This window comes from Macaca thibetana, chromosome 15, assembly GCF_024542745.1.
Source record: "Macaca thibetana thibetana isolate TM-01 chromosome 15, ASM2454274v1, whole genome shotgun sequence".
Lineage (NCBI taxonomy): Eukaryota > Metazoa > Chordata > Mammalia > Primates > Cercopithecidae > Macaca > Macaca thibetana.
In genome coordinates this window covers 102,906,661-102,934,437 of record NC_065592.1, presented here as the reverse complement: position 1 = coordinate 102,934,437, position 27,777 = coordinate 102,906,661, and the positions used below count along the sequence as shown (strand labels likewise).

At 45.0% G+C, this 27,777-nt stretch overlaps 1 protein-coding gene and 1 long non-coding RNA gene across 11 annotated transcripts in view; one reads left to right on the top strand and one right to left on the bottom strand.

Annotated features, from left to right (window-relative positions):
- LOC126937670 (40S ribosomal protein S20-like) overlaps window positions 1-27,777 on the bottom strand; it is a 1,038,442-nt gene that overhangs the window by 334,237 nt on the left and 676,428 nt on the right. The window contains exon 1 of one of the 7 annotated variants that reach the window (XM_050761297.1): window positions 18,941-18,953. The exons of 4 other annotated variants lie outside the window; for them this stretch is intronic. The gene's annotated coding sequence lies outside the window, so the exon portion shown is untranslated. Of the gene's footprint in view, window positions 1-18,588; window positions 18,602-18,697; window positions 18,711-18,940; window positions 18,954-27,777 lie in introns of those variants that run through there. 2 more of the 7 variants (XM_050761298.1, XM_050761302.1) reach the window with 2 other exon arrangements.
- LOC126937678 (uncharacterized) overlaps window positions 1-27,777 on the top strand; it is a 117,272-nt gene that overhangs the window by 83,339 nt on the left and 6,156 nt on the right. For 2 of the 4 annotated variants that reach the window (XR_007719812.1, XR_007719810.1), the window contains one exon: window positions 18,139-22,016. This is a non-coding gene — a long non-coding RNA (uncharacterized LOC126937678). Of the gene's footprint in view, window positions 1-18,138; window positions 22,017-27,777 lie in introns of those variants that run through there. The other 2 variants (XR_007719813.1, XR_007719811.1) reach the window with 2 other exon arrangements.

Below are 27,777 nucleotides of genomic sequence, written 5' to 3'. Positions count from 1 at the left end.
GAGTTGGAATGACTTGTGGTCCTGCTGGGTGGGCATCGTGTACATGTAGTGTTTTAGTGTGGAACAAGCGCTCAGGCCACATCCCCATTCCTTCAGGAGGCACAAACACCTGGTCAACTGAGTGGGGGTGGGGGGTCTGCACACAGCCAAACTCGCCACCCCTCCACCCCTCCATTTAGCCAGGTCAATGGGCGCAAGCTTCGTGAGCTCCCTGTGCCTGTTCCCTTGTCTGTAAAGTGGGAGAGGTAAGGCAGCTAGCTTAGCACAGAGCGTTTTGTCAATATCAACTGTGCGAAAAGGAGAACAGGGCTTCCTTGGTGTGTAGTCAGCAAAATGCTAGTAAAAATATACTGGCTAGCCTGCCGAGATACAATTTTACCCAATACTCAGTTTTAGCCTAAAGTTTGTTGGGTCCCAGAACTTCCTACTTCATCTCTCAAAACATCTTAGATTTTGCCTTTTGGAGTTCCAAACTCGAAAAGATTATAATTTGCCATTCTTCAAATCCCTGTTTTACTTTGCTTAAATTAAAAAACAAAAACTTTTACCTCCACCTTGGCAAACCCTTGTGGGAAATGATATAAAGGTTAATGGAAGTTAGTTGCGGACAAGTTGGCTTGGAGTAATTGTAAGGAGGACCAGGAACCCTGCAGAATCGAACATTAGAAATATTAGTTTGGTGCAAAAGTAATTGTGGTTTTTGCGTTGTAGTAGTTTGCCATTTGATACTGGATTACATTGTTAAATAAATGTGGTTACATTATACATCATTTTAACGTGCATTTCTCGCTTTTTTTTTTTTTTGCTAATTACTTATTCTTTGCTGTTTATTTTGTGTTTATTTTAGACTATGGAAATGATGTTAGACAAAAAGCAAATTCAAGTGATTTTCTTATTTGAGTTCAAAATGGGTCATAAAGCAGCAGAGACAACTCACAACATCAGCAACACATTTGGCTCAGGAGCTACTAATGAATGTAGAGTGCAGTAGTGGTTCAAAAAGTTTTGCAAAGGAGATGAGAGTCTTGAAGATGAGGGGCATAGTGGCCAGTCAGTGGACGTTGACTATGGCCAATTGAGAGCAACCATCAAAGCTGATCCTCCTACAGCTACATGAGAAGCTGCTGAAGAACTCAACGTCAACCATCCTACCACTGTTCAGCATTAGCAGCAAATTGGAAGCGACAAAGCTCGATAAGCGAAAATTTAAAAAAAATCATTGTTTTAAAGTGTTGTCTCCTCTTATTCTATGCAACGATGAACCATTTTTTGATTGGATTGTGACATGCAATGAAAAATGGATTTTACACAATGACCAGCAATGACCAGCTCTGTGGTTGGACCAAGAAGAAGTTCCAAAGCACTTCCCAAAGCCAAACTTGTACCCAAAAAAGGTCATGGTCACGGTTTGGTGGTAGGCTGCCAGTCTGATGCACTCCAGCTTTCTGAATCCTGGTAAAGCCATTAAATCTGGGAAGTCTGCTCAGCAAGTTGATGAGATGCACCAAAAACTGTAACATCTGCAGCTGGCATTGGTCAACAGAAAGAGCCCAATTCTCCATGACAATGCCTGACCACACATTGCACAATCAACCCTTCAAAAGTTGAACAAATTGGGCTACAAAGTTTTGCTTCATCTGCCATATTTACCTGACCTCTTACCAACTGAACTACCACTTCTTCAAGCATCTTAACAACTTTTTTGCAGGGAAAATGCTTCCACAACCGGCAGGATGCAGAAAATGCTTTCCAAGAGTTCTTTGAATCCCAAAGCACAGATTTGTATGCTACAGGAATGAACAAACTTATTTCTCATTGGCAAAAATGTGTTGATTGTAATGGGTCCTCTTCTGATTAATAAAGATTTGTTTGAGCCTAGTTATAACGCTTTAAAATTCATGGTCCAAAACTGCAATTACTTTTCCACTAACCTGACAAAAACCTGGCTCTGGGCATTTTGTTCTCACTGCAAAGGGCAGGCCCAGACCTCTTCACTGCTGCTTCTTGGGCTGGTGTCTGTGTCCCAGGCTCCAGAACTCACTGGTCTCTTGCACTGTATAAGCACTTACTCCTGGGAAAGCTCATCCAGGACCATGGCTTCTGTTCCCTCTGCAGCTAATGGCTTCTGAGTGCAGGCCTCAAACTCATATCCTCCAGCCACCCTCAGCTCCACTCGGATAACTGGAGAGCATCAGAAACCATGCAAGTCCCAACCAGATTCAGCATTCGTGGTCTGCACCCCGCCCTCCCAGTCCGGGAATGGCATCATCCTTCGCAAAGTTGCTTGCCCCCAAAATAGAAATGGCTCCTGATTCTCCTCTGCCTTGGAAACAGTTCCAGAATACAGCTACCTCTTGTTGATCTGGGCCACACTCAGGTCTCAGCTACCCAGCCTATGACCTGTCTCCTCAAGTCTCCTCTTGGTCCCCTTTGGTGTTTCTCTGTGCAGCAGGCAGAGTGAGCTTCCAAATATATGATCTATGCTCCAGACCCACCAATGGTTTCTCATATCACAATGAAACTCTGAATTCCTTGTTGTGAGGTGGATCCTCTATGATTTGTCCCATGTGGTCAGATCTCATCGCTGCCCACTTGTGTGTCCTGTGCTCAGTTCTGCCCACACTGGCCGTGTGGTGACAGGTCCAGAATCCTCATGCCTCTGTCTGGAGTTCTATTCCCCAAGCTCTTTGCAAGGGGAGGCCTTCTGCAACCAGTCATCAGAAAAAGCACCACCGTTGCTCCTGTCTTCCTACCTGCTTTACTTTCTTCATCTCCATGATTATTCGCTGAAGCTACATGACTGATTATCTGTTGTCATTTCTTCCCCACTGTAACAGAAGCCCCAGAAAACCAGATATATCGTCTCGTTTACTTCTATAACTCTAGCCCCCGAAATTATGGCTAGCAGAGTAGGGACTCTGTAAGTATATTTTGAATGAACAAATAAATTAATTGATAAATATATTTTGAGTGAATGAATGGCACATTCTAGTACCAAAAAGGACACTGTGGTCAATTCTGTTGATTAATCAGAGTCTATGAAATGTCAAAAATGAGACATTTCAGATTTCATTGTTCATAATCTCCCCAGTATGTGCCTTTGGTGAAAAAAAACAAAACAAAACAAACAAAAAAAAGCCCATGGTCAAGAGTAAGAAAAAACCTCTGGAACTGTAGTATTGACCTCTGAGTACAATTCATTACTCTGTAAGAGGAGCTGCCCAAGACTGATATTCTACAGGCTTGACCTGCAGGCAATCCCCACCCTGATGGGGCAGCTGGATCTGCCATCACTGTGTCCATTTGGAATGAAGACAGACTTCACCAAGACAGTTCCATTTTAATGTCCCATGAATCCCAGGCTTAACATAGCAGAAATTAGTGTATACCTGCTGAGAATTAAGGACATTCACTTATCAAAGTGATTCTGTGGAGACCTGGTCAGTATGGCGATAAGATCCAAGGTTGTGTTCTGCACTTTTGCTTATGGGATGTTTTCTGTATGCCTCCCAGCAGATTAGAATCTCTTGAAATCACACTACATGACACCTCTTATTTCTGTAGGCTCCTCTCCCCTTCCCCTTCAGAATACTGTCATCAATCTGTAAAGATGCATCTCCTGGCCCACTGTCATTCTTTATAACACCACTAATCTCTTAATGTTTGCTGATTTCAATGCCATAGAGGAGAGTTTTCAGATTATACTGCCTCCCTCCCCACCAGTTCTGGGCCTCCTTCCTTTCAATACTCCTATCCTCCACTCTACCTCAGCACTCTCTGCCAGGGCAATACCACGATCATGATTACTCATGTCGTTACTAGGAATTGTCCAACAATCCTGCCACAGTTGCCATTTCCAGCACCGTGCTCTCCTAGTGCCCCGCTCTCATCTTCCCAGCTCACTTGCACCTGTGTGTCTGCTGTTATGATTCTTCAGCCTCAGTGGACTCTCCCATTCACTGCCTCCTTCATGCCTTAGCTGAATAACCCATCATGATCACACCTTTACATGCATCGTTAACTCACACAACTCTCTCATTTTGTTGCATGCCTCTCTCTGGAAAGAGCCCTGAGCTTGATGGACCCCATTTTCTCAGGACTGGCATTTTGACTGGTTCTTGGTAGTACAGCCACAGTCCGTCCTGGCTGGCTAATGCTTGTGCTGTCACAGCCAGTGTTGCTGGATGCTCTGAAGTTCACCAGGGAACTTTCCACCTCTCTGCACTGCATTCATGCACCTGCTGGTGGCAGGAAAAATACCCTCCAGGATGCTACTGGCCTCACTTTAATTTCATAGTATCTAATGGGCTCTCGCTGTTTCCTGCCATCACATCACGTTTCCTGGCCAAATTAATCTCATGTCTCACATGATCATTTCATGACTCCTGTCTTCACACCTCCAAAACTTCCTTCTTCTCTCTCAGCCAATCACCTTGCTTCCTATTTCACTGGGGGAAAGAAACAAAAGGAGTAATCACAGCAAACTTCCACCGCCACAGAAATCAACATGTACCCTGTTCATTCTTATCTAGAAAAACCTTTCCTCTTGTTCACTAGATCCTATGCTTTCCAGCATTTTGCTCTAGAAAATTCTCCCCTCTCCTGCACAAAAAAAATTTCCCACAGCAGTGAGACATTAACATCAGCATAACAGTGCACCGTAATGTTTATCATTTAAAATAAAAACAACAACAGCAACAGCAAATTTCTGACTTCACAGCCATCTCCAGCTACAGCCCATGCTGGGTGTGTATTTTCTATGTTTTCCCCTGTATTCCAGGACATGGATGCCTAGGAGCTACATTTCCCCAAATTTGTGCCAGAAGGCTCTGGTTTAGATGCCACCAGTTAGAGGCACTCTCAAGGTATGTGGAAGGGAGAGGAACATAGAGTGTTCTTTTAGAAGCAAGTCGTTCTGGAGCCTCAGACCATCTTACTTCTATCTCTGGGCCTTTCCGTGTTTTGTTTCCTTGGCAGGGAGCCTTTTCTCCCCTAGAGAGACACAGCTCACCCATTTACATCTTTACTCAGATGTACCCTTCTCAATTAGACCTTTTTAACCACCTTATTCAAACCCACTCCTGCACATTTTACTTCCTTTCCTAATTTATTTTCTCCTCTAACACTATCATTGCATGACTACATAAATACAGTATGTATTGATTTCCCTCACTAGGCTGCACACTCCACAGAAACAGGCATTTCAATCTGTTTTAGGTACCGCTAGAATAATGCCTGACGTAGAGTAGATATACAATGTATTTGTTCGTTGATCAAATGCATGAATATAGCACATTATTCAAGGCCCTAAAATTTCTTCTGAGCACTTCTTTAAGGGTAGCCCATAGGTTCCGGTTTGTCCAGCTTTTATCATGGTCATAGTCTATATTCTTCTATTTGGTTTTAGTTTTCTTTTTGAGTTAGGAGTTGGTTAAGAGATGGGTTAAGAATGTCCAGATTACCGTGATTGTTTGCTTGTTTGTGTGTTTGTTTTGGCAGTTTTCAAATATGGCTTGTTTTTCTGATGCTAAAATCACTCCAGTTTTTTAAGTACCTGAGCAAACTGTGTTATGTAGTAAAGCCCAACTCACATTCTGTTTCCTGCCCAGTTGCATAGGGATGGGTGGGCTGGAACCTCAGATGCACCACTTCCCCTGAGAGGCCCTCCCCCAGGTTCCTGATGCCTTCCCTCCCCATGTCTTCTGACACCCCTTTTGACCTTGCTCTTGGCCATTCTTCATCTTATGTCAGAGTTTATAGGTTTGACCATCTTTAGGCTCATCAGAGATGCAATTTTCATTTCTGTTCTCTATATTCCTTTTTCCATTGGGTGATTTCTCGGAAAGAAATCTCATTAGGAGAAATAGCCAAGAAATTTAGGAAAGAAAGAAAACAATGATTTTGTGCTATCATGTTAAAACCAGATATTGAGAAGTTTAGACTACATTTGGAACAACTTGTTTTAGTGTACAGTTGATCCCCGCTACCTTATTAGATCCCTGTATCTATCCTAGTCCTTCACAAACAACCTGAAGACAGATCAGATGTTTTCATTGATGTCTTTCTTACAGCCACTATTTGTTATAGGAATGGATTTGCAAATACATCACAGAGACTGAGTGCTTCCTCCTAGATAGCGTTTCCTCCTTCTTCACTTGAAGCATTTCCCACTAGGAGAATTATTGTACTTGCCAAGGCTACATAAACCCAATGGATAAATTTAATCAAGAAGTGATGAACTGAGGTGAATAAGGCCAAATAGCACTTTTCTATGAAACTCCCATTTATAATGAAAATAGAAGTATAAGAATGGTTATAATTATAACCTGAAATATAATTAAATAGACATTCAATATATGTCAACATTTTAAATAATTAGGATTGCAGCACTTATAAATTTGTTTTAAATTCTTAGAGGATAGCGTCATTGTGTTCAAAGTACATAGAACCTGGCACATAATAGGTGCTCAATAAATGCTTAGCAAGTGCATAAATATAAGAATGCACTTAATCTGACTTATATCTAGAAGCATTTCATGTTCTTGATTTGCAAACCTAGCTCTGCACAGTTCCATAGGGTACAATTTTCTGGAGTGTTTGTAAGGACACTGGGGCCACCTATGCCTTCATGCTTATCTTATTATTCTAGTCTCAATTTCTTCTCCCTGACTTTTCTAATTAATGTGGGGAAGGGCTTCCCCAGGGAATTTTGTTTCTGCTTGTTAAGAGACAGTAGAATTCTTGACTAACAGTGGCTTCGTGTTTTCACTCAATGTTTTCTGCCTTCTTGCCTCACAGATAATTGAAGAAAATCCCTTAAGTAAACACAGCAGAAAGCTTCATCCTAACCATGGTCATGATACTATTTTTTCCCTAATAGGCATCAACACTTATTTTTGTTATCCTTATTGACCTTATTTATTGACACCAATTGTGTCTCTTTCTAAGGGCTAGTAATCCTTATCAAATATCACATGGCCTTTCTTACCTAAAACCAGCTCCCAGTATTTAAAAACAAAACAGAACACTTTCTTCCTTAGATTTCAGGTCAACAATGGTTTCTTTCTTTCAAATAAAAAAACAAAAAACCTCAAGTATTTTAGGCAGATCATAACACTTGTCAGAAACACATTGTCAAGTGTGTTCTTATAGTTATATCAGTACTGTGGAGACTTTGCATACCATTGACGGCCTTTCTGCACTTCAGTTTGCAGGACTGTGAAAATGGGTATAATGATACGTTTTGCAAGTGTTTTTGTGAGAACTAAGGGAATAAATAAAGCATCGGGCATATAGTAAGCTCTCATAAATGGTTAGTTAGTTCCCTTGTTTTGACAACATGAAAGGACTTTTAAAGCACATTTATTTGTTGTTTAAACAGTTCTGCCAACATCGGTCCTGAAGCACAGGCTAAATAAGATGCCATGATTTTCCCTGAATGGAGACCAACTCAGGGAAACAATGCAGCATAACAGCTCAACCAGGCAGGCAGGGATCAGAGACCATGGTGGACATGTCATGGTGGCTCCATGAACAACCAACAAAAGGAATAACTCAGCAGCTTGTAGCTGTTTGGAAGCAGCAATAGCAAGCAGCCTGGGACCCTGGCCAGTCACCCCATCTACAGGCACTGAATTTAGAATGAGGGAAGGTGGAGAAGGAAGGGTTCTCCAGAGGGTTATAAACTAAATAGCTGCTGGGTGATGGAAGATTTGCAATCCAGATTTTGAATGACCCAGACACTTTCCTCCCCAGACTGCATGGCACCCTTGTCTAAGGATGATGTCTTATTTCTGGGCTTTCTCATGTCCTGTTTGTTCAGATGAATGTCCCAGCTGTTCTTACTGTCTTCTGTGGTTTTCATCTCAAAATACCAAAATACCAAGACAGTGATTTCTAGTAGTGGGGCAGGCTGAGGGGAAGACATGGCAAGGAGGTTGCTCTGAGAAGTTCAGAAAAGGTGTTGAGGTCAGAGCCAGCCTTCAGGGAAGGCAGCTGGAGTGCCCAGACCCTGGGGAAGCCCATGGCACCTCAATTCTCAGCCCATTGCACGTTTTTGGAGGAGCTGTATCCTTTAATGTTAGGTCCCTGGGACCTGAGACTTATTTTGGATCTCCCACCTCTGAGGTTTATGAGCATCACAGTGTTCATAAAAATGCCTAATCTTAGGGAAAACTTTCTAAGCAGTCATGCTACAAATGGAGAAGATGTGCTAAAACTGGTGAAGGTTTGATTGCTAGTAAGCTGTTGGCCAAATTGACAAAGAAGGGAAAACTTTACAGAAATATAGAAATATTTTCGAAGTTTTCTTATTGCTATATGCATTCCTGAATATATGCATTTGATTATTCCCATGTATCTGTGATGGGCTAACTTTCGTGGCCCTGATGAGCCCTGACATTCACCGCCTTGTGTTGTCCCTCCCAGTGACCTTGGTTTTGACTTGATTTGGCCAATGGATGTCAGAAAGCATGACCCAGGCTTGATAAGAGCATGCAGTTTGGGCTTATATTCCTGGGACACCCTCTCTTACAGTGCTGAGCCTCATGTAAGGAAATTCAGTTACCTATCTGGGAAAATGGCCACATGGAGAGAAAGGATGTCTGGGCAGCTCCCAGCCAAGTGAAGAAGCCATCCTGGATGTTCCAACCACATCAGGCACTATTACCCAGCCCAGCTGAGTTCAGCCCAGATTGCCAAGTCATGGGGAATCGTTGTTTCAATTCATTAAATTTTAGGGCCATTGTTTGCATAACAATAGAGAGCAAAGACATTGCCTCCTATACAAACTGCTTGTTTTAATTAGTTTTTCTCTAGCCAATGTTCACGAAAATATTCTTTTACATTTTTATTCAAAAGATGTGTTCTGACTTTCACATTTAGACCTGCAAATGTGTGTGTGTGTGTGTGTGTGGTATAAGGTAGCAATTTTCTCTTATTTCCATATGGATCTGAAGCAGAGCCACTACCACTTATTGAGAAGACTTTTCTTTCATGACTGCATGGCCATCTGCCTTGGACATAAATAAAGCATCCCTCTTACCACACTTCTCCTTGGCTTCATACTCTGTTCGCTCCTTGACTTTGGGGACTGTTCTCTGAGCCTGTTGAACCTGTTGTCCTGCTGCTCAAATGCCCTCTTCAAACTGTAAAATGCCCTCAGGGAAAAGCAGCCCCAATGCTGAGCTCACCTGTTGGGATCTCCATCTTCACACAATCTTGGCTTTACTTTATTCTCTATTTTTAGTTTTCTGATGCCCTTAGACTGATGATTTGATATTTTATTCTGCTTTCATGGTGTTCTCAGCAAGAATTTTGTTTCAAATGACCGAATTCATCATTACCAGAAGCAGAAGTATGGTGAGTCAGTTTTTATTTTTAATTTTTAATTTTCTTTTTTTTTTTTTTAGAGACAAGGTATCTGTCACCCAGGCTGGAATGCAGTGGTGTGATCACAGCTCACTACAGCCTGGAACTCCTGGGATCCTCCCATTTCAGCCTCCTGAGTAGCTGCAACTACAGGTGCATCCCACCATGCCTGGATAATTTTTTATTTTTTTTTGTAGAGAGAGAATCTCGTTATGTTTTCCAGGCTGGTCTTGAACTCCTGGCCTCCAGCAATAGTGATTCAGTTTATTTATTTTTATTTTTTTATTTTTTTCATTTTTTTGAGACAGAGTCTCGCTCTGTCACCCAGGCTGGAGTGCAGTGGCACGATCTCCACTCACTGCAAGCTCCGCCTCCCGGGTTCACGCCATTCTCCTGCCTCAGCCTCCTGGAGTAGCCGGGACTACAGGCGCCCGCCACCACGCCTGGCTAATTTTTTGTATTTTTAGTAGAGACGGGGTTTCACCGTGTTAGCCAGGATGGTCTCCATCTTCTGATCTTGTGATCCGCCCGCCTTGGCCTCCCAAAGTGCTAGGATTACAGGCGTGAGCCACTCACTGCGCCCGGCCGTGATTCAGTTTTAAATAAAATTTTCAATATCTTTGGACATGATAGGAGAAATTGTGAGACAATACAGGCCAATGGGAAGACTTCGAAATTGAGCCTAGGTTAGCATCAATGTGGGAGGGAATCCAGGATGTTTAAGACTGAGAGGGAACCTTTAAGAGGCAGAGCAGCGGCCGGGCGCGGTGGCTCAATGGTCTTTCCTGTCACACCTAAATCAATCACTGGCAAAGGGAAGAGACCCCATGCTTGACTCCAACTCCTATTATTCATCCTTTGAGACTGGGATGTGCCCACCAATGTCTCCCAAAGAGCTGCTATGAGCTTCTTTAGGTAGTGGCGGGATGGTCCTTATGTTTGAAGAATACATGGATAGGCAAGGAGAGGAATGAGAGGCTCCTGGACACACAAAGGCTTGTTAATATAGTCCAGGCCAGAAGTGAGGGCTCTGAGTGCATAGAGAGAAAGGGAGGTTGGGTGGAGGGATGGAAGGAAGGCAACAGAAGGGAAAAGAGCCTGATGGCCATCAAACAAGAGGTAGAGAGACCTGACTACAGAGTTGCTTCACTCCTAGGAAAAGTATTCTTAACCTCACTTCCCAGCTCTGTTTTCATCACCTGGGCAGCTCTGTGGACACAGTCTAAAGGGTTCTAGCCCTGAGCTGCTAACACTTTGGTGCAGGCAGTCCAGTTCTACTCCCAGCTTGCAGACCCAGAGGCTTGGGAGGTGATGGGATTAGCTCATGTTGAACAAAAGCATGGGGTGGCCCTTAAGCTGGGCTAGCCATAGTGACAGCCCCAGTGTTACTGGATGGAAGGCCTTGACTGTGAATTGTCCAGGTTCTTGGTGTGTTGAACAACGAGTTCAACAAAATGCACAAGCAAAGCAACAAAAGAACAAAGCAATGAAAGACAAAACAACAAAAGAAAGAAGTAACAAAAGCACAGATGTAGTGAAGTGAAAGTACAGTTCACAAAGTGGGAGCAGGCTCCAGCGAGCAGCTCAAGCATACCCCCCAATTAGAGTTTTTATTAAGCCAAAAACTTCTGGCAACACCCCTAGGTGCCCTTTAGAGGCCTCCAATTGGCTGCACCCCATGAAGGATTGGCCTTTGACCAGTCAGAGGCTGAAGTAGAGACCCTGCCCACGGTCAATCAGAGGCTGAAGTGGAAACTTCTGTCTTAATACAGGAGCGAAGGTATGGCCCACACACTGCCCAATCCTGCCCAGAACCAACTGCACCCGCCTTTCCTTTGCTTATGCCTTAACACTTGGTTGCCCTAATTCCCTATTCTCCTGTTTCACCAAGATCATCCACACTGATGTGAGCCCTTGTATAAATCAAGCCTGAGAGGGGCCCCTGGTCCCTCTCTGGCCTTTTCAGACACAATCATACATCAGGGACAGCAGCAACCCCAACCCCAACAGCATGGGCATGTCTGGAACCAGGGAACCGTTAGTGCCTGAACTTAGGTTGCGGTCATTTTGGGTGTAGCCTTGGGGGCAAGCTGAGTTTCCAAAGGGTCGACCTGCCTGGTTCTTTCACCTTCTAGCAGTTCAGGTCCTCCCTGAGCATAACAAAGTCTCATCTGGGGCAGTTTGTGACTCAGGGAGTAATTCTGGTTCAGAGGTGCCCTAGCAAAAACAGGAGCATCAAACTGCAGCATTGCTTTAATTTGGGCGTAGGGGCAGAACTTCGGGGCCTGGGTTGAACTGGTTCTCTGCGATTCTAGCTAACTGGATTGAGAGGAGGCACATTCTGCATGTTCTCCAACCCCGAATCTCGATTCTATGCTGTTCAATTCCGCAAACTGTCCCTGGGAGCATACACTGCTCCAGGCACCTGGAGGATAGCATGTCACACTTGCCTCATGTACTATGCAGACTGATGGACTGGCCACCCTCTCCCCATCCTCCACATCCCAGGACTTTCTGCAGAACTTGGTATTCCAGTTCCCAGCAAACTTTGTACAGGGCCAGAGAGTGAATAATTTAGGCTTTGAAGGCCATAGGGCCTGCGTTCCAACTACCCAATTCTGTTGGTGTAGATTGAAGGTGGACATAGACAAATCATGAATGAATAAGGCTGTGTTTGCATAAAACTTTATTTACAAAAATTAGCAGCAGGTTGGATTTGGCCCCAAGATATGGTTTGCCAACCCCGATCTAAATTACTCAGCAATCCTGTTTTCTATGAGAGAAAGAACTTGATAGAATTGTGCACTAATTGTTCTTTCATCTTAATGCAGTATTTGATTTAAACACTTGTTAAAGATGGTTTTTAATTGCCATTTTTAGTAAATGCAATGCATTATAATTTAATATCTTTCTAATTGGCTAAAAACAGGAAAAGGCAGCCTCAAATCTTTCCTACCAGGTAAGGCATTTGGGTTTTTAAAAATTAATTAATACATTTTAAATTCACAAATAATAATTGTGCATATTTATGCAGCACACTGTAATGTTTTGATCCATGTATACATTGTAGAAAGGTCAAATCAAGCTGATTAACATATCCATCATCTCACCAACTTTTCTATATATATATTTTTTGTGGAGAGAATGTTAAAAAATCTATCCTTTTAGCATCTGGTCTTTTGAGTCTGATTTGCTGCCTGAGTAACTGCATTGGAAATTTCTAATGGAGCCGAGCAGTGGGTGAGTCAGTCTCTAATTATTCTTTCTGTTTTTGTTTGCACTCTGAGGACAGTGTGGACTTTCGGGCTTGTCACCCACTCTCTTTATATCCACCAGTCCTGCACTTTTCACGGTCGCCACCTACACAGTTCGAAGGTATGCTCAGGGTGCCAATCAAATGTCACCAAAGCAGAGCAAAATCCTGCCTGAACCTTCATGAGGAGAGTTGTGTTTAAGCCCAAAGCATGGCACTCCTCATTTGGCATCGATACTTACATCTAAGCTGAGCGTTTTTAGAGAAAGAAAAGACAGCCTCTGTTGTCGGGATGTGGTCAGTGCAGTGTACAGTGTACAGCATTTGCGTGGGGGTAAAAAATCATTGCCATAAACCTTGGATGAAGTGGTATAGGGGAAAGTTCTTAGCATCAGCAGGTTGGTAAAGAAAGTCAGTAACTAACATTAGAGAGAGCTTGCCGCACCCTCAGAACTGCTCACTGAGAACTGAGCAGTGAGGTTGGGGGCAGGCAACTCATGTACAGGTCTTCGAGCACTGTGACCTTGGGCAAGTCATTACATTTTCTCTGAGTCTCTCTTTTTGTAAAATGTGAATATGATGGATTGACTGCAAAAATGTCCCCACTTCCCATCCCTTCCCTGTGACCTTTCCAGTGTGACTCTTCAGCTCTTCCTGCTAAGAGGCAGAGTCTAACTTCCCACCCCTCGAGATGGGATGCTTTGTGGCTCACTTTGTCTAACAGGATGTGTAGTTCTGAGACAGGCCTCCTGAACCTGGTGCCCTTTGCTGGCTCTCACTCCTTGGTCTCTGCCTGCGAACAAGTCTGGGCTGGTCTGCTGGGAGAGGAGACGGTGTGTGGAGGAGAGCAGAGGCGTTCCAGCTGACAGTGAGCCACGTCACCAAAGCACACCCTCTCGCTGACCCCCAGCTTCCCAGACAGGTGCGACATGAGGGAGCCCAGCCCAAACCGCAGTAACAGCCCGGCTGCTTTCAGTCAAAATTGCTGATCAACTGAATCATGAGCTAAATAAGTGGTTGTCTGAAGCTAGCAAATTTGGGGATGGTCTTTGCAACAATAGCTGTTACAGGGGTGCTGACTCTGGCTGTATCTCAGAATGTTGCAAGGAGCAAACGAGGCCATGTGCGTTAGAAGCTTTGTGAATCCTAAGTAGTACACAGATATAAGCTGCCCACCGATTGCATAAGTTTCTATCAGTATTGAGACCAAGCGGAGGATGCAAATCAATATAAACAGCCCGTTCACCCTGCCACCTCAATACATGCAGGAACTCGCTTCTGTCTTCCTGATATCTCAGCCATGTGCGATTCTCTCCAGCTTCACACACTCATCACTTGTGCACCCACCCCATGTTTACTGGCCACCTACAGCATGCCAGGAACAGTTTTTGACACTGGGGATGTTAAGGTAGGCGGGGTAGAGAAGCAAATCCATAAATGACTAAAACAGGGAAAAATAGTGATGTAAAAGGTGATGCAGAAGACAAGTGTTATGGGCAGAATGTTTGCTGCCCCCCCTCACTCATATGTCGAAGCTGTAACCCCCGGTGTTACTACATTTGGAGATAGGACTTGTGAGAAGGTGACAATGGTGCAATTAGGTTGTAAGGATGGGACCTGATCCCACAGGACTGGTGCCCTTATGGAAAGAGGAAGAGACACCAGCACTCGCCCCCTTTCTCCCTTTACCCTATGTGAGCACACAGTAAGAAGGTGGCCATCTGCAAGCCAGCAAGAGAGCCCTCACCAGAACCAGCCCTGCCAGAACCTTGGTCTTGGACTTCCGGCCTCCAGGGTTTTGTTGTGGCAGCCTGAGCCTACTGAGACCATCAATGCAGGGAGAGGCAAAGGAGTCATGGGGTAGCTTCTTTAGGTCAGGTGGTCAGATGACCATGAGGTGAGGAGAAATGAAGGAAAGAAGCCAAATAAAATCCACGGGAAGAATGTTCCAGAAAGAAGGACTGGCAGGGCAAAGGCCCGGTGGCAGGCCCAGCTGGGGTGCACTCTGACGGCCAGGGAAAGCGGTGGATTTTATTCTCCAGGTAACAGGAGCCCACAGGAGCATCTGAGGGAGGAGTGCTAGGATGGAATTTATGATAGGCCCTTCTGGCTGCTGTGAGGAGCCAGAGAGGAAGCCTGGGTGCCCTTTAGGAGGCTGCTGTGGTTGTCCGTGGGAGAGATATAGGTGTGGTTTTAAGATGGAGAAAGCAGGTCAATTTGGAATAGGTTTGAAGGTGGCTGCAGCAGGTTCTGTTGAGGTGTATTTTGGGATATAAGAGGAAGAGAGGAATTGAGGATGGTACCTCTTTTCATGATGTACACATAAGGCTATCAGAATACACAGGGCTTTTGTGGGTCCTAACCATGGGCTCTTTAACACCTCGAGGATGGTAACACCAAAAGTTGGGAGCTGCTGAGCTCCTTGGGGTCCTGGTACTCTGTCATTGACTGGTGCAGCAGGTAGTGTTACTTACTTACTTATTTTTACTGCCAGAAATGGTGCCACATCCTACTAACATCATTGCCCTTAATACATGGAAATAGGGTGAAGAGATTTATATGGGCATTGATGATCTACTGCCATGCAAAAAGTTACCCCTAAACAGTTTCTATGGGTTAGGAATTTGTGATCAGCTTGGTTGGGTGCTTCTGTCTCAGAATCATGCAATTGCAGTTGGATGTCAGTTGGGGATGTGGCTCATCTGAAGACTCCTCTGGGGCTGAGGATCCACTTCCAATGTGACTTGCTCACGTGGCTGGCACATTGATGCTGGCTGCTGCATGAGGGCCTTGGCTCCTCTCCTTGTGAACCTCTCCACAGAGCTACTTGAATGTCCTTATGACATGGCGGCTAGCCTCCTCAGAGTAAGTGATCCAAGAGACCAAGGTGGGGGCTGCAAGGCCTTTTATGACCCAGCCTTGGAGGTCACACACCATCATCCTGCTACATGCGATTTGTCACAGTAGGCCAGCCTCAATTTAGTGCAGGAGCAAATACCAAGAGGCAAAGTGACCACAGCATACTCTGATTTGCCTAAAAGGCAAATAACATTGTCACCACTGGCTGGAAAGGCACTCAAGTGACTTGTCTATGGTGTGATTTATCCCCGGGTCACCCGCAGGGCTGGATTTGAGTCAGACCACCTGTGTCCAGTGCTAGCTCTTCCCACTTGGGAGAGGCATTTAGCCTCTCAGGGTCCTCGTCTGTGAAATGGGCTCTGACTCCTGCCTTGTGGTGTGATGTGAGATTTGGGCCAATTGCTGACACAAGCTGGTGCCTGATAAGTGTTCTTCACTTCCCTCCTCTTAGCCAACTCCTGTTTGCTGTGCAGCACACGCTTGAGCACAAGTCTTTGAAATGAGTACTTTGATTACTATAGACCGTTTAGTAACCTTTGCACCTTGTCTATGTGGAGATTGAATGGATGGATTCTTTTCTTGGCTTTGCCTGACACCCCTGGAATGATAGGCACTAGAGAGAACATCACTCAGATCTACACATAGGCGCGCTGGGCACGTGCGTGGCTGCAGGTTCAATACAGGCTAGCTCTGATTTTTGCCAACTTTCAGATATGTGTACAGATTAGATGTCAGTTACATAATTTGGTTTAAATTATTTGCAATCAGCTTTACACTGTAGATAAACTGGGAGCCACCGATGCTGTTGGTCTTAACCTGTTCTATAAATTAGTTTGTAGGTCAGGGTAAACGATGACTCAAAATCTTGTCTCGGGTGGGCATTAGGTAAGTTTCTTTAGAGCAATGTCATTAGTATCTCGTTCACATGGGAGGATGTTTTTAGACACGTTGGTTTGGCTTGTGTGGGTGAGATGGGGAATAACATTATTTCCCCCCAGTCTACAATGCCAGAATGGGTCCATTTCAATGAAATGCAACTCCTGGGTGGCCAACTAAGCTTAAAGAGAAGTCAGCCACACGCTGCCCGCCACCCTACCCTTGGGCCCTGGCTACTCTCATTTCGACAGCCTCATAAAACTGCAACAGGGGACAAACAAGATCTAATTGGCACTTTTGGTTTCACAGTGAATTGGTTGTGCTCGATACGGCTGCCGATAAGAATTCAGATGAAACATTCTGAAACCATCTGCATGAAGCCTTGATGTTCCTGCCAAGTATACTCATGGATCTAAAGATAAGCTATCTGATCCAGTGGCCTTGGCCATCCTAATTTACTTAATTATACAGTTGAACTCATTGTCAGACATGGGTGCAGTGATGTGAAGGCTGCCGTGGAGTGATTCACATCGCTCGTGAGTTGGGTAATAAGTGGTTCTGTGCTGCAAGCTTGGGGTCTACAGAGTCTGGTTACAACAGGCAGGTGTCTTCATCTTATGAAAAGGTCAGTATCGTGCTCCCTCTTTTCTTTAACTATTATTTAACTCAAAAGCTACCTCTCAGTAGAATACTTGAAGTTAATTGAATTACTGTGTTGTGGTCGGCTCTGCTGCCATAACAAAGTACCACACGCCGGGGGCTCAAACAACAGGAATGGTTTCCTACAGTTCCTGAGGCTGGAAGTCTGAGATCAAGATGTTGGCAGGGCTGGTTCTCCTGAGGACTCTCTCCTTGGCTTACAGATGGTGTCTTGTCTCTATGTCTCTTTATATTGCCTTTCCTCTGTGTGTGTGTCCTAATCTCCTCTTCTTATAAGGGCACCAGGCCATCCTACAGACTTCATTTTAATGTAGCCCACTCTTTAAAGGCCCTGTCTCCAAATACAGTCACATTTTAAGGTTCTGGGAGTTAGGACTTCAATGTATGAACTTTTGGGGGGACACAGTTCAGCCCATAGCACTCTGCTTAATCCATCCCAGCACTATATTTCAACCATGCAGAAAAACTTTTAGAATCTATTATTTGAACACATAGTAAGGCTATTGCCTCCATATGATTTGGTTTCTGATAGGTCCTGTAAATTGGCTTGTCCTGGGGTTAGGAAGAGATGAATTCTGGCAAGATCCCAGAGAAAGGGATCCCTGAGTGGGCAGGCCATACCTGCGCTAAAGTCTATGTGTGTCCAACCTCAGCATTCATACGAATAATTGGGAACCGTGTTAAAGCACAGACTCCTGGGCCACCCCTATTGTTGCTGCTTCAGAAGCTCTAGCGAAGGGTTCTGAAATGTGCATTTCCAGCGAGTTCTCAGATGCTGTGATAAGGGCCCCCTACCCTGAGTAATACTGGGGTAATTCATGCCAAAGAACCAGGCAACAACCCAGCAGAAGGAGCCAGGGGCAAGAGGGTCTTAAACAAGGGAAAGCAAGTGACTCTGTCTTCCTCAGGCACTGACTTTATAGCTGAATGCTTTGTAACAATTGTGAGGAAAGGAGGACAGCATGAGGGAGTTCTAGTAGATGCTAGGCACTGAGCAGAGTTTAGCACTGGCCCTTCAGCACCTGCCATGACAACTACAGAGTCATCAGACTGTCAATTATTTACAAGGTGGAACATCCTTCAGTCTTGGTGGACAGTAAGCTTCAGTTTACTCTCTCCAGGTTTGGGAGATTGTGGGGGCTCCGCACTCTGACAGCGGAAGGAACATGGACCAAACCCCACCCAGGACTTTCCCTCAGAGGTCTGCTCTGCTCCACCTTTGCTTGAAGGTAAGATTTTGGGAAAATCTCCTCCCCCTCTGAACTCGAGGGTGCCCATGTGTTTATCTCCAGCTGCAGCTAATATCACTCATGGAATTACAGCCGACCCTTTAACAACATGGGTTTGAATTTTGAGGGTCCAGTAATATGCAGTTTCTTTTCTTCACGCAAATGTGGGTAGCCGAGAGACAACGGAATTCAAACTTGTCCACTGTTTTCAGGAATTGAAGGGTGAGTTAGGAAGAGAAAAGTGCCCTTTCTGTGTAATCTGACTAGAACGTTGTAAAGCTATAAAACAAGGTGCTCTGTTATCACCAAAGTGAGGAGAAAATCCAGCGACTCCAGGTTCACCTCCCCCATTGGTGACTCCAGGTTCACATTGCGCACCAGAGGCACCAGGTTCAATCTTCCCCACCAGAGACACCAGGCTCATCATCCCGACCGGTCACACCAGGTTCACCTTCCCCACCAGTGACTCAAGGCTCACCTTCCCCATCCAGGTCCACCTCCCCCACTGGAGACACCAGGTCCACCTTCCCCATCCAGGTTTACCTTCCTCACCTGGGACACCAGGTTCACCTCACTGCAGGTTCAACCTCCCCACTGGTGACTCTAGGCTTACCTTCCCCACTGGAGATACCAGGCTCAACTTCCCCACCGGTGACAGCAGGCTCACCTTCCCCTCCAGTGACACCAGGTCCACCTTCCCCACCAGTGGCATCAGTGACATGGGGCCCCACTCCCCACTGTGACACTACTGACCACTTACCCACCAGTGTCACAGGCTTCCCTTTTCCAGAATTGGCCCAGGCCTTCCTTGCCCACTGCAGTGAAATGGCAGAGCGCCCTGGGCAGCCCTTCCCATCACTACTTCCCTAGGCTCCCCTTAGAGACCCTGCTAAGCCATGGCCCCGCTCACAGAAGTGTCCCAGTCACTTGCCCGAGATTCTTCCATCCTTCCCATGGATGACCCTGACTCTAGAAGAGAGAACATTGTGAGCTAGACGGTTCTGTCCAAGCCATCCCCAGTAGGGGCTGAATGTCCAGTCTAGCATGTGAGGGAAGTTATTTATCAGAGGACGGCACAGGCGGCTCAGTCTGTGTTGCTCTGTGGTTCTCGGCATCAGGACCACGTGCCAAGAACCACAGAGCAACACAAATGCCGAGGTCTTTGAGCTTCCTCACTTCCCCTGGGGGTGGGTGGTGTCTTAGTCTTTCCCATCCACTTTGCAGCAGGGTCCGATCCAAGTGGGAGGAACCTGAGGATAATCAAAACCCTCTACTGATTCCCTGCAAACCCGGCCTTGACTCCTAGTCCCCCGGGCTGGTATCCAAACCCTACTCTGCATCATTGCCTGAGGGTTTTCCTGGGTGTCTCGGGAGCTTGTGCACGTGTGCAGGTGACCCAGAAGTACCAGCTGTGTAATGCACCAAAGACATCCTCAGCCAAGGAGTCATGAGGGAGTAGATAACCCCAGAATCCCATCTTATGGTAGGATGATTTGGGGCAGAGTCCAGGTCACGACTTGGAAGGTCTCCCAGGGACTGAGCCCAGTTGCCCCAGCAGTGACCTGTTCCTGAGTGTACCCTTTGTGGCATCCTTTCCATCCCTGTCTTGCATTTCCTCTTCCTGCTTGGGCTTCCCAGATCACCGCCCAAGTAAACCACCTGCTCTTGAGTCCTTGTTGTAGCATCTGCTTTGGGGGACACCTAAACCAAGATGAAAGCTAGGTCTGGGGCTCTGGAGAAGGCATGTAGTCAGTGTCCAATCAGTGTTAGCAATTATTGCCATCACTGCATTCTGGAAATGCCTTATATCGTAACATGGTTAGTTTCATAACACGGTTGTAGAAAATTCCAAAGAAATGTAAGGACCTGATTCCTGGATGGATTTTATACTTAAACTGTGCTTGTACCTGTCTAATGCTTAATTCTCCAAGATCTGAGAGACCTCACTCTCCTTGTGTAAACCACCTGCCACCTGTCGCTATGAGTCACTGCCCCATGGCTCGTGTGGGATGTGGTTAATGTTGTGGCACCATGACAACAGCACATCTCGGTCATGCTCAGTGGAAAAGCCTTCGAGGTGGAACAATGCCCGACTCACAGTCAGCATGGGGGGCTCCCCAGTTAGTGTCCATGATGTCGTTCCGTGGTTTTGTTCCCAGGAGAGGTACACAGAGATGCTTATAGCCTTGTTATTGCAGAGCTAACTTTTATTGAGTGCTTGCTTCTCAGGCAGCTAAAGTGCTGAAGGCCTTCATGAAGATTATCTCTTAATTCTCACAATCCTTCCCTAGCATTTAGTAGAAGAGGAAAGCAAGGCTTAGGGAAGCCAAATACATTGCTTACTGAATTCAAGTTTCCAACGAAACCTCTTTCTCCTGGTTCCGTCCCCACAGTCTTTGGTTCCCACTGACGTCTAACACACATTGGCATTCGCACACACACACAGACATCCTCACTTTCTCTCTCACATCCCTTTAGACACTAAGAAGGGAGTTTTTGGCTTACAACGGTTATGTTCTGAATTATTCCCGCTTTCATTCTTGAGTCATGCTGCTTGATTTTGGAGATGTTATACCAGAATTCAGTGGAACTTGGGGGCAAGAAAATAACACAAGGGCAGTGAGACATGCCATCCTAGCAGAGCGCCAAGGACAGGGTGAGCAAGGGGCTGCCCTGGTGCAGGCTAGAAGGGGGTTCATCATCTGTGGGGGATTTTAAAACAATAATAAAACCAAGCACCAATGAGCCTGCTCTTTATTGTCACTGCACACTAGGAATTCCTCACAATGTCAATCATGACATACTCTTTTCCCCCAGAATCTTTTCTGGTGAGAAGTCTGAACAACTGCTGCAGTTACCCAAGCTTCAGCAATCGGTACATGAGCTCCAAGTGAGCACGTAGTCAGTCCTGATCGTTTAATAAACACCGTGTCAGTTCAGAGAACTCCCAGCAATACGGTCACGTCTGACACACATGGACTGAGCTTCCACAGGTGCGTCGTGAGAGACGTTTATCAGGGCCCTGGATCATTCGAGCTCGCTCCAGGCACTGCTGGGGTCCTCAGCCCTATGGAGCGACACATTCTTGTTCCTGCATGGAGGCAGCAGCAGCGACCGCACAGTGAAGGTAAAGATGAAGAAACACGTTGGAGTTCCTTCAGTGTGACTTGGAATCTGCGTTTGTGTTTAAAATTCCAGACAGTGACATAGGGTTAGAACTGTGAGGTGCACCATTTTTATTGGGTAAGTTCAGATTTCAGCTCATGCATATTTGTTTCATGTCGTGATTGTTACTAACAATAATTTTGTCTTATAGAAGAGAGGAGTGTTGGCAGTGATCTGCTCAGGGTGTCAAATATGCGAGGTCTGTCGGCTACATCACACTATAACTGGGGCAGAAATTCAGGCTCTTTTTGGGTTTTGTTTTTGCATACAGTTGTCCTACACCTGAAAAGTAGATGGTATATTACACATACTGTTACGTTTTCTCTTGCCAAGGTGCAGATGTCCTTTGTGTGTTGTTCAACCCTCACAATGTGTACTTTATGGAAAGCGTACATCCCAGTCAAGCCCATAGGAAAGGCATTACCCATTGACCTTTCTGAAATATTCTGCCCCCGTGATTCTAGCAATACCAGAATGACTGCTTGAGAATCTCTAGCCTGGCATCTCCAGGCCCCTGGCTTTCCTCTGTGCTGGAGACCATAGTGCTCCACAGGACACTCCTTTATGGCTGGCACCCACATCCCCCTCCTGATGGAGCAATGATGCTGGGGGTCTGTCCTCAGCCAGGGTCTACTCCATCCTTGAGCTGCCCCCATCCAATGGCTGGTTTAGGAGGTGCACGAAGGTCTAGCTTGGTGCATTAGGACAAGCATGAAGTACCCCCAGCTGAGCCTTTCCTTGGGCCTCTACACCTCAAATTCTCCTGCTGTCCAGTCCTGCCTCCTTACTCCCTATGGGGATTGACCCTGGGGGCACTCCCAGTCTACTGCCTATGCACAAGTCAGGGGCTGTTCCTGGAAACTCTGTTATGACACATCCCTTCTCCCCAAACCTACACCTTGTGTAGATTTGGCTTTCTGGCCAGTGCCCTCTTCCCCAAATGCACCTGTAGGTCCCCATCTTGGTCCCTGTAGCAATCAGTGTTGTGCATTAAGTGTGTCCTTCTGGGCTTGTGGGAGGCTTTTGTTCCTGGCCCCTGTGTCTGATAAGCTGGGGACACATATAACATGTGTCAGTTCCAAGCGAACTGTTGGTTACAGCAGCACCATACTGAACATCTGACTGATACAGCTCCTTTGGGTTAGAACCTCCCTCCCTGCATTTTCTGGCCAGTTTTACCTTCCAAATTCTGTACAAAATGCAGCCATCTCTGTAGACCTCAGAATCCAGTTGGGATCCAGTGTTCATCTTTGTTCTCTTGAAGTCCATCTTCCCCGGGAGACCGACAATGTCTTCAGGATAGAAAGTGCATCTTAGTGACCCTCCATCCCTCACAAGGCCTTGGTCTGAGTAGAGAGGTAATGCTTGCTGAGAGGACGGGGGCTCACGAGGACCTGAGTGAGGTGCCCAGGATAGATGATGAATAGGCACTGGTGATGTCAGTGTGCCAATAGGAGAGCCATTCCTGACACCGATGCTAAATATCACACGTCACGTTCCTTTCATCAGCCATAGAGCAAAATCCCTGCACTCTCACTTACCCACTGAACACCCCACATTCTTAGATAAAAGAATGATTTAAGTGGGTCTGCAGTATTCTGTAACATATTGTTCTCGGCACCATATGCTTAATACTGATAGCCGGTGTTTGCTCGCAGTTACTTCTGCAGGCTCATGTGTTGAGCAAACATCAGTATCCTGGGGCCCAAATACTGCTGAAAGCAACTGAAAATATGGCAATGACTACCATGAATATCAGTCCTAATGAACTTCCCATTGTATCCAGAGTACCAATACTGTCATTTCAGCGGCTCGGCGTGGGTCTCAAAGGGCACATCTACTATCCCTGCCCTCTGCAGAGGCTCAGGGAGGTTGACCGCCTGTAGGGGAACCACGGCTGGAATGGGACACCCGCTGTGGGATTCTCACAGAGCAGCGTCCTGCTGCGGGGTAATCGCCCTTTCCTGCCTCTCTTGCCGCTCTTCTGCCTCTGCCATTACTGGTCCTGTTGTCTGACTCACTCACAGTATTTCGAGGAGGACCCTGAGGGCTTCCTTCTTCATTCTGTTCCTGAATTATTTCCCCCAAATTATTTCAGATTATGTATTTACTTTTAATTATCTTTATATTGATCATTTGTTCTCAAACTCTGTTATATTGATTTATTTTAGCCTTGGTATTTTTATAACACCACTTAAGCCTCAGCTGTCTGGCCAGTTAAATGAAACGAATCATATCAAGCAAGCACACGCTGATCTGTAGGTCTGCCTCCTCACACACCTGCTGTGGGGCAAGAATTGGGTTCCAGCCCCTGATCGGCACAGGAGTGCACAAGCGGTCTCCCACGCAGGCAGCTTCTGTGACTTCACAATCAAAGATGTTTCCGAGGCTGAAGATTCTCCCTTGACCTCAGCATCCTCCTTCACCTACTGCAGGGGCGACTACTGCCCCGTACAGGAGCTGGAGGAGATCCTGCAGGCAAAGAAGAGAGACAAGTGCAGTCCCATGAGATCCGGAATGCTTATGGTCTACCCCAAAGTCAATCAACACCAATTCTGGTTTGGAAATCAACGCATCTGCACTCTGAGTTGCATTGGATCCTGGCGGACCAGAGCTCTGCACGCTTTCTACTCTCCAGCCTGTGTGCAGAAGTTGTAATACTAAAAATGACATTCTCCAAACTGCCTTGCAGCTAGATTCTGGGCCTGATTTTATTTGATTTTGACTAGGTGCACGTCCTTGCCATTTACAGGACAGAAGGGAGTGGGGGCTGTGCGTTGCCGTGTCTGCCGTTTCCATCGTGAAGCACAGTGGAGAGGTCCTGGTTTTCTGCAGCAGTTTTAGCAAGAGGTCCTGATTTCTGGGCAGTGGCTCTGTGAGTGTGAAGAGCAGGGCTTGGAGCAGTTGTTTTACTCGTGAGCAAGTTGCAGCCACTCATAGTTCTGGGCCTCTTTTTGATCCCTAGCTCCTAAGGTGAGGTATTCCTGAAGCATTTGGTTGTGGCTGGTTTTCCGATTTCCTAATTATAATAAAGGTGGGTGATCTGAGAGCAAGAGGAAGCCCAGCATCCTTCCTCCCCACCCCACTGTCTGATTTCTTGCTGGAAGCACCATGGGTGCAGTCGTCTGGCACGTCCACTAGGCTGCCTAGAGTAGCTCTTTGCGCAATGGAACTCAATCTTGAATGCATAAATGATGCATCCATCTGGAATTCTCTTCAAAAGAGCTGCATATCTCATGAGTTAGTAAGTCTCTATGCGCAACAGGTCACAATAAATTGGAAGTGCTAGTGTTGGGATATTGGGATGATAGGAATTTCTTCATTGGCTTTAAAAAAAAACTCCTGGAAGGTGAGTGTTAGGTGGAATCAGATTTGCTGTCCTGTCCCTGAAATTCAGCCTCTCTTTCTCTTTTCTCTCCTCTGTATTAGATTATTTTCTAACTACAGTACAAAGGCAGCCCATGGATTTAATTACTTGGAACCATATTTCCTTTCATTAAAGGGATTTACTTTAAGTCCTAACCAAGTTCGACATTCAGCCTATCTACTTTAAATAACAAGTGATTTTCTGTGTTCTCCAAGCTTACTACAATAAACATGTTATTTTCAGGTTTTAAGTGTAAAAGTTTAACATAACCTCTATTCACCCCCTGCTTCCCAAGAAGGAAATATTTTTGCATATACAATTATACACAAGCATATTATTTTGTTTTACTTTATCTTTACACAAGTAGGACTTGAGAAAGCTTACTATTCTGTAACTTTTAGCTCTTCTTTAGCACTTCGGTAACTTTTAGTACATCTTGGACTTCTTCACTTAGCAGGACAGACGATGGAAAGCCATCAGAATAGCAAGGATGTATTGAGCATTTCTCATGTGCTGTGTGTTAAATTAGCCCTGTAAGTGGATTGATACCTTTGATCTACACAGCAGATAGGAAGTCAGCGCTTTCTAAATCAATCCTGCTCTTGGAGAAGGTTATGCATGTAAACCCCCCTGGACCTCCTCCTCACACTGTAACTCCCTGTGATAAAGCCAACTCCTGCTTTATAACAAATACTCATATCTATTTGGTAAGTCCCTTCTCATCTCTTTTCTTGTTTAGACTTTCTCCAGCTCCATTACAGGGACATATTAAAAGATTCTATTAGTGCTTAGGATATAGAGTACATATGGACAACTTTATACTATTATGCCTTTTATTCAAGAAAAAGATTTTTATATATTGAAAGAGAGACTGGGTCAAAGACGCCTCTGGGTATGTTGCTGGCTCCTTTCAAGTACTTCTTATGGCTGTTAGCACAAAGACAAAATTCCTGCCTCTGTGCCAGGTTTTTGCCGTATGTCCAGCTTGTCTCACCCAGTATGGGCACATGGCCCTTCAGTTCTTTGAACAAGAAGGCTCCACGCCACCACAGCACAGGCCTTTGGACAGTGTTCTCTCGGTCTGGGATGGGATGCTTCCGCCCTCTACCCGAACAACTCCCACACGCCCTTCAGATCCCAACCTGAAGACTGTTTCTTCAGAATGCCTTTCATGGCATGGACTGGCATTACCAAAATTTTTCTGTCATTTTGATAAAAGAAAAACTACATACAATAATTTTATCTACATTTCTTTGTGTTTGAGTTGAACATGTTTCTTGTCCATTTTTGTTTCCTCATAAACAACTGGTTGGTACTTTTAGATCATTTTTATGGAGTTGTTCCTTTTTATTTATTCACAGGAACTTATTTATATTAAAGAAATTATTGGTCTTATTTCTTCTATATACCTTTCAGTTCAAATACCAGTTGGTTAGTTGACTTTTACATTTGCTTAAGGCATTTTTCTTTCTCAAAAGGTACTGGTTTTTATGTAGTCAGAGTCATTAATGCTTTCTTTTAATGTTTTTGGATTTTGTGTGGAACTAAGAAAAGGCTCCACTTCTCCAAAGTTAGTAGTAGAACGGGGCACCAGTTTTGTTTTTTCTGCCAAATGACTAGGTGAGCCAAGATGAGATACTGATAAGCCATCTTTTCTAAGTGATTTGATTTTTGTTTTTTGTTTTCTTTTTTGAGACAGAGTCTTGCTCTGTCACGCAGGCTGCAGTGCAGTGTCACGATCTCAGCTCACTGCAGCATCCGTCTCCTGGGTTCAAGCAATTCTCCCTGCCTCAGCCTCCCGAAGAGCTGGGATTATAAGCATGCACCACCACTTCTGGCTAATATTTGTATTTTCAGTAGAGATGGGGTTTCACCATGTTGACCAGGCTGGTGATTTTTAAATGGCAGCTTAGTCTATACTCTTAGTTGGTTTCTGTTTATTTCTGTACTGCATATTATTTCTTTGATGTGTGGTCTAATTCTGTTCCATTATCAGGCTATTAAAACTAATGATGCTCTAGAACAGACATTGGCAAACTCTTGCTGGAAAAGACCAGATGGTGAATCTATCAGACTTTATGGGCTTCATAGGGTCACACACAGGTTTTTAAAAACAATGCTTTAGAGCCAGGCATGGTGACTCACATCTGTAATCCCAGCACTTTGGGAGGCTGAGGCAGGCGGATCACGAGGTCGGGAGATCGAGATCATCCTGGCTAACACGGTGAAACCCCGTCTCTACTAAAAATACAAAAAACTAGCCGGGCAAGGTGGCGGGTGCCTGTAGTCCCAGCTACTTGGGAGGCTGAGGCAGGAGAATGGCATGAACCTGCGAGGCTGAGCTTGCAGTGAGCAGAGATCACACCACTGCACTCCAGCCTGGGTGATAGAGTGAGACTCCGTCTCAAAAAAAAAAAAAAAAAAAAGCTTTAAAATTGCAAAAAACATTCTTTGTTCATGGCACATACAGAAACAGCCCAGGAGCTGGCTTGGTCAATTCCTGCTTTATAACAAATACTCATATCTATTTGGTAAGTGCCCTGTCATCTCTTTTCTTGTTTAGACTTTCTCCAGCTCCATTACAGGAACATATTAATAGATTCTATTAGTGTTTAGGATATAGAGTACATAGGAAGAATGGACAACTGCATAATATTATGCCCTTTATTCAAGAGAAAGAGATTTTTATATATTGAAATAATCTTCTTTTATGTTCACACTGGGGACTTAACATTTCCTTCTCATCACGTGTTCATATTTCTTAAATTTATTCCTAGGACTTTGGTTTTTTAGTGTTATTCTGAGTGACATTTTCCTTCCATTATATTTTCTAAAGAGTTGTTATTTGTCTATCAAAAAGGTATTTATTTTACATTAATTTTGTAAGAGCTGCCTTTTATTATTATTATCTCTTAGTGTTTCTAATTGCTTTTCAGGGTTTTCTTTCGGCTTTAAGTATATCGCCCACAATGAATAATAGTAAGCCTTCTCTTTTCCAA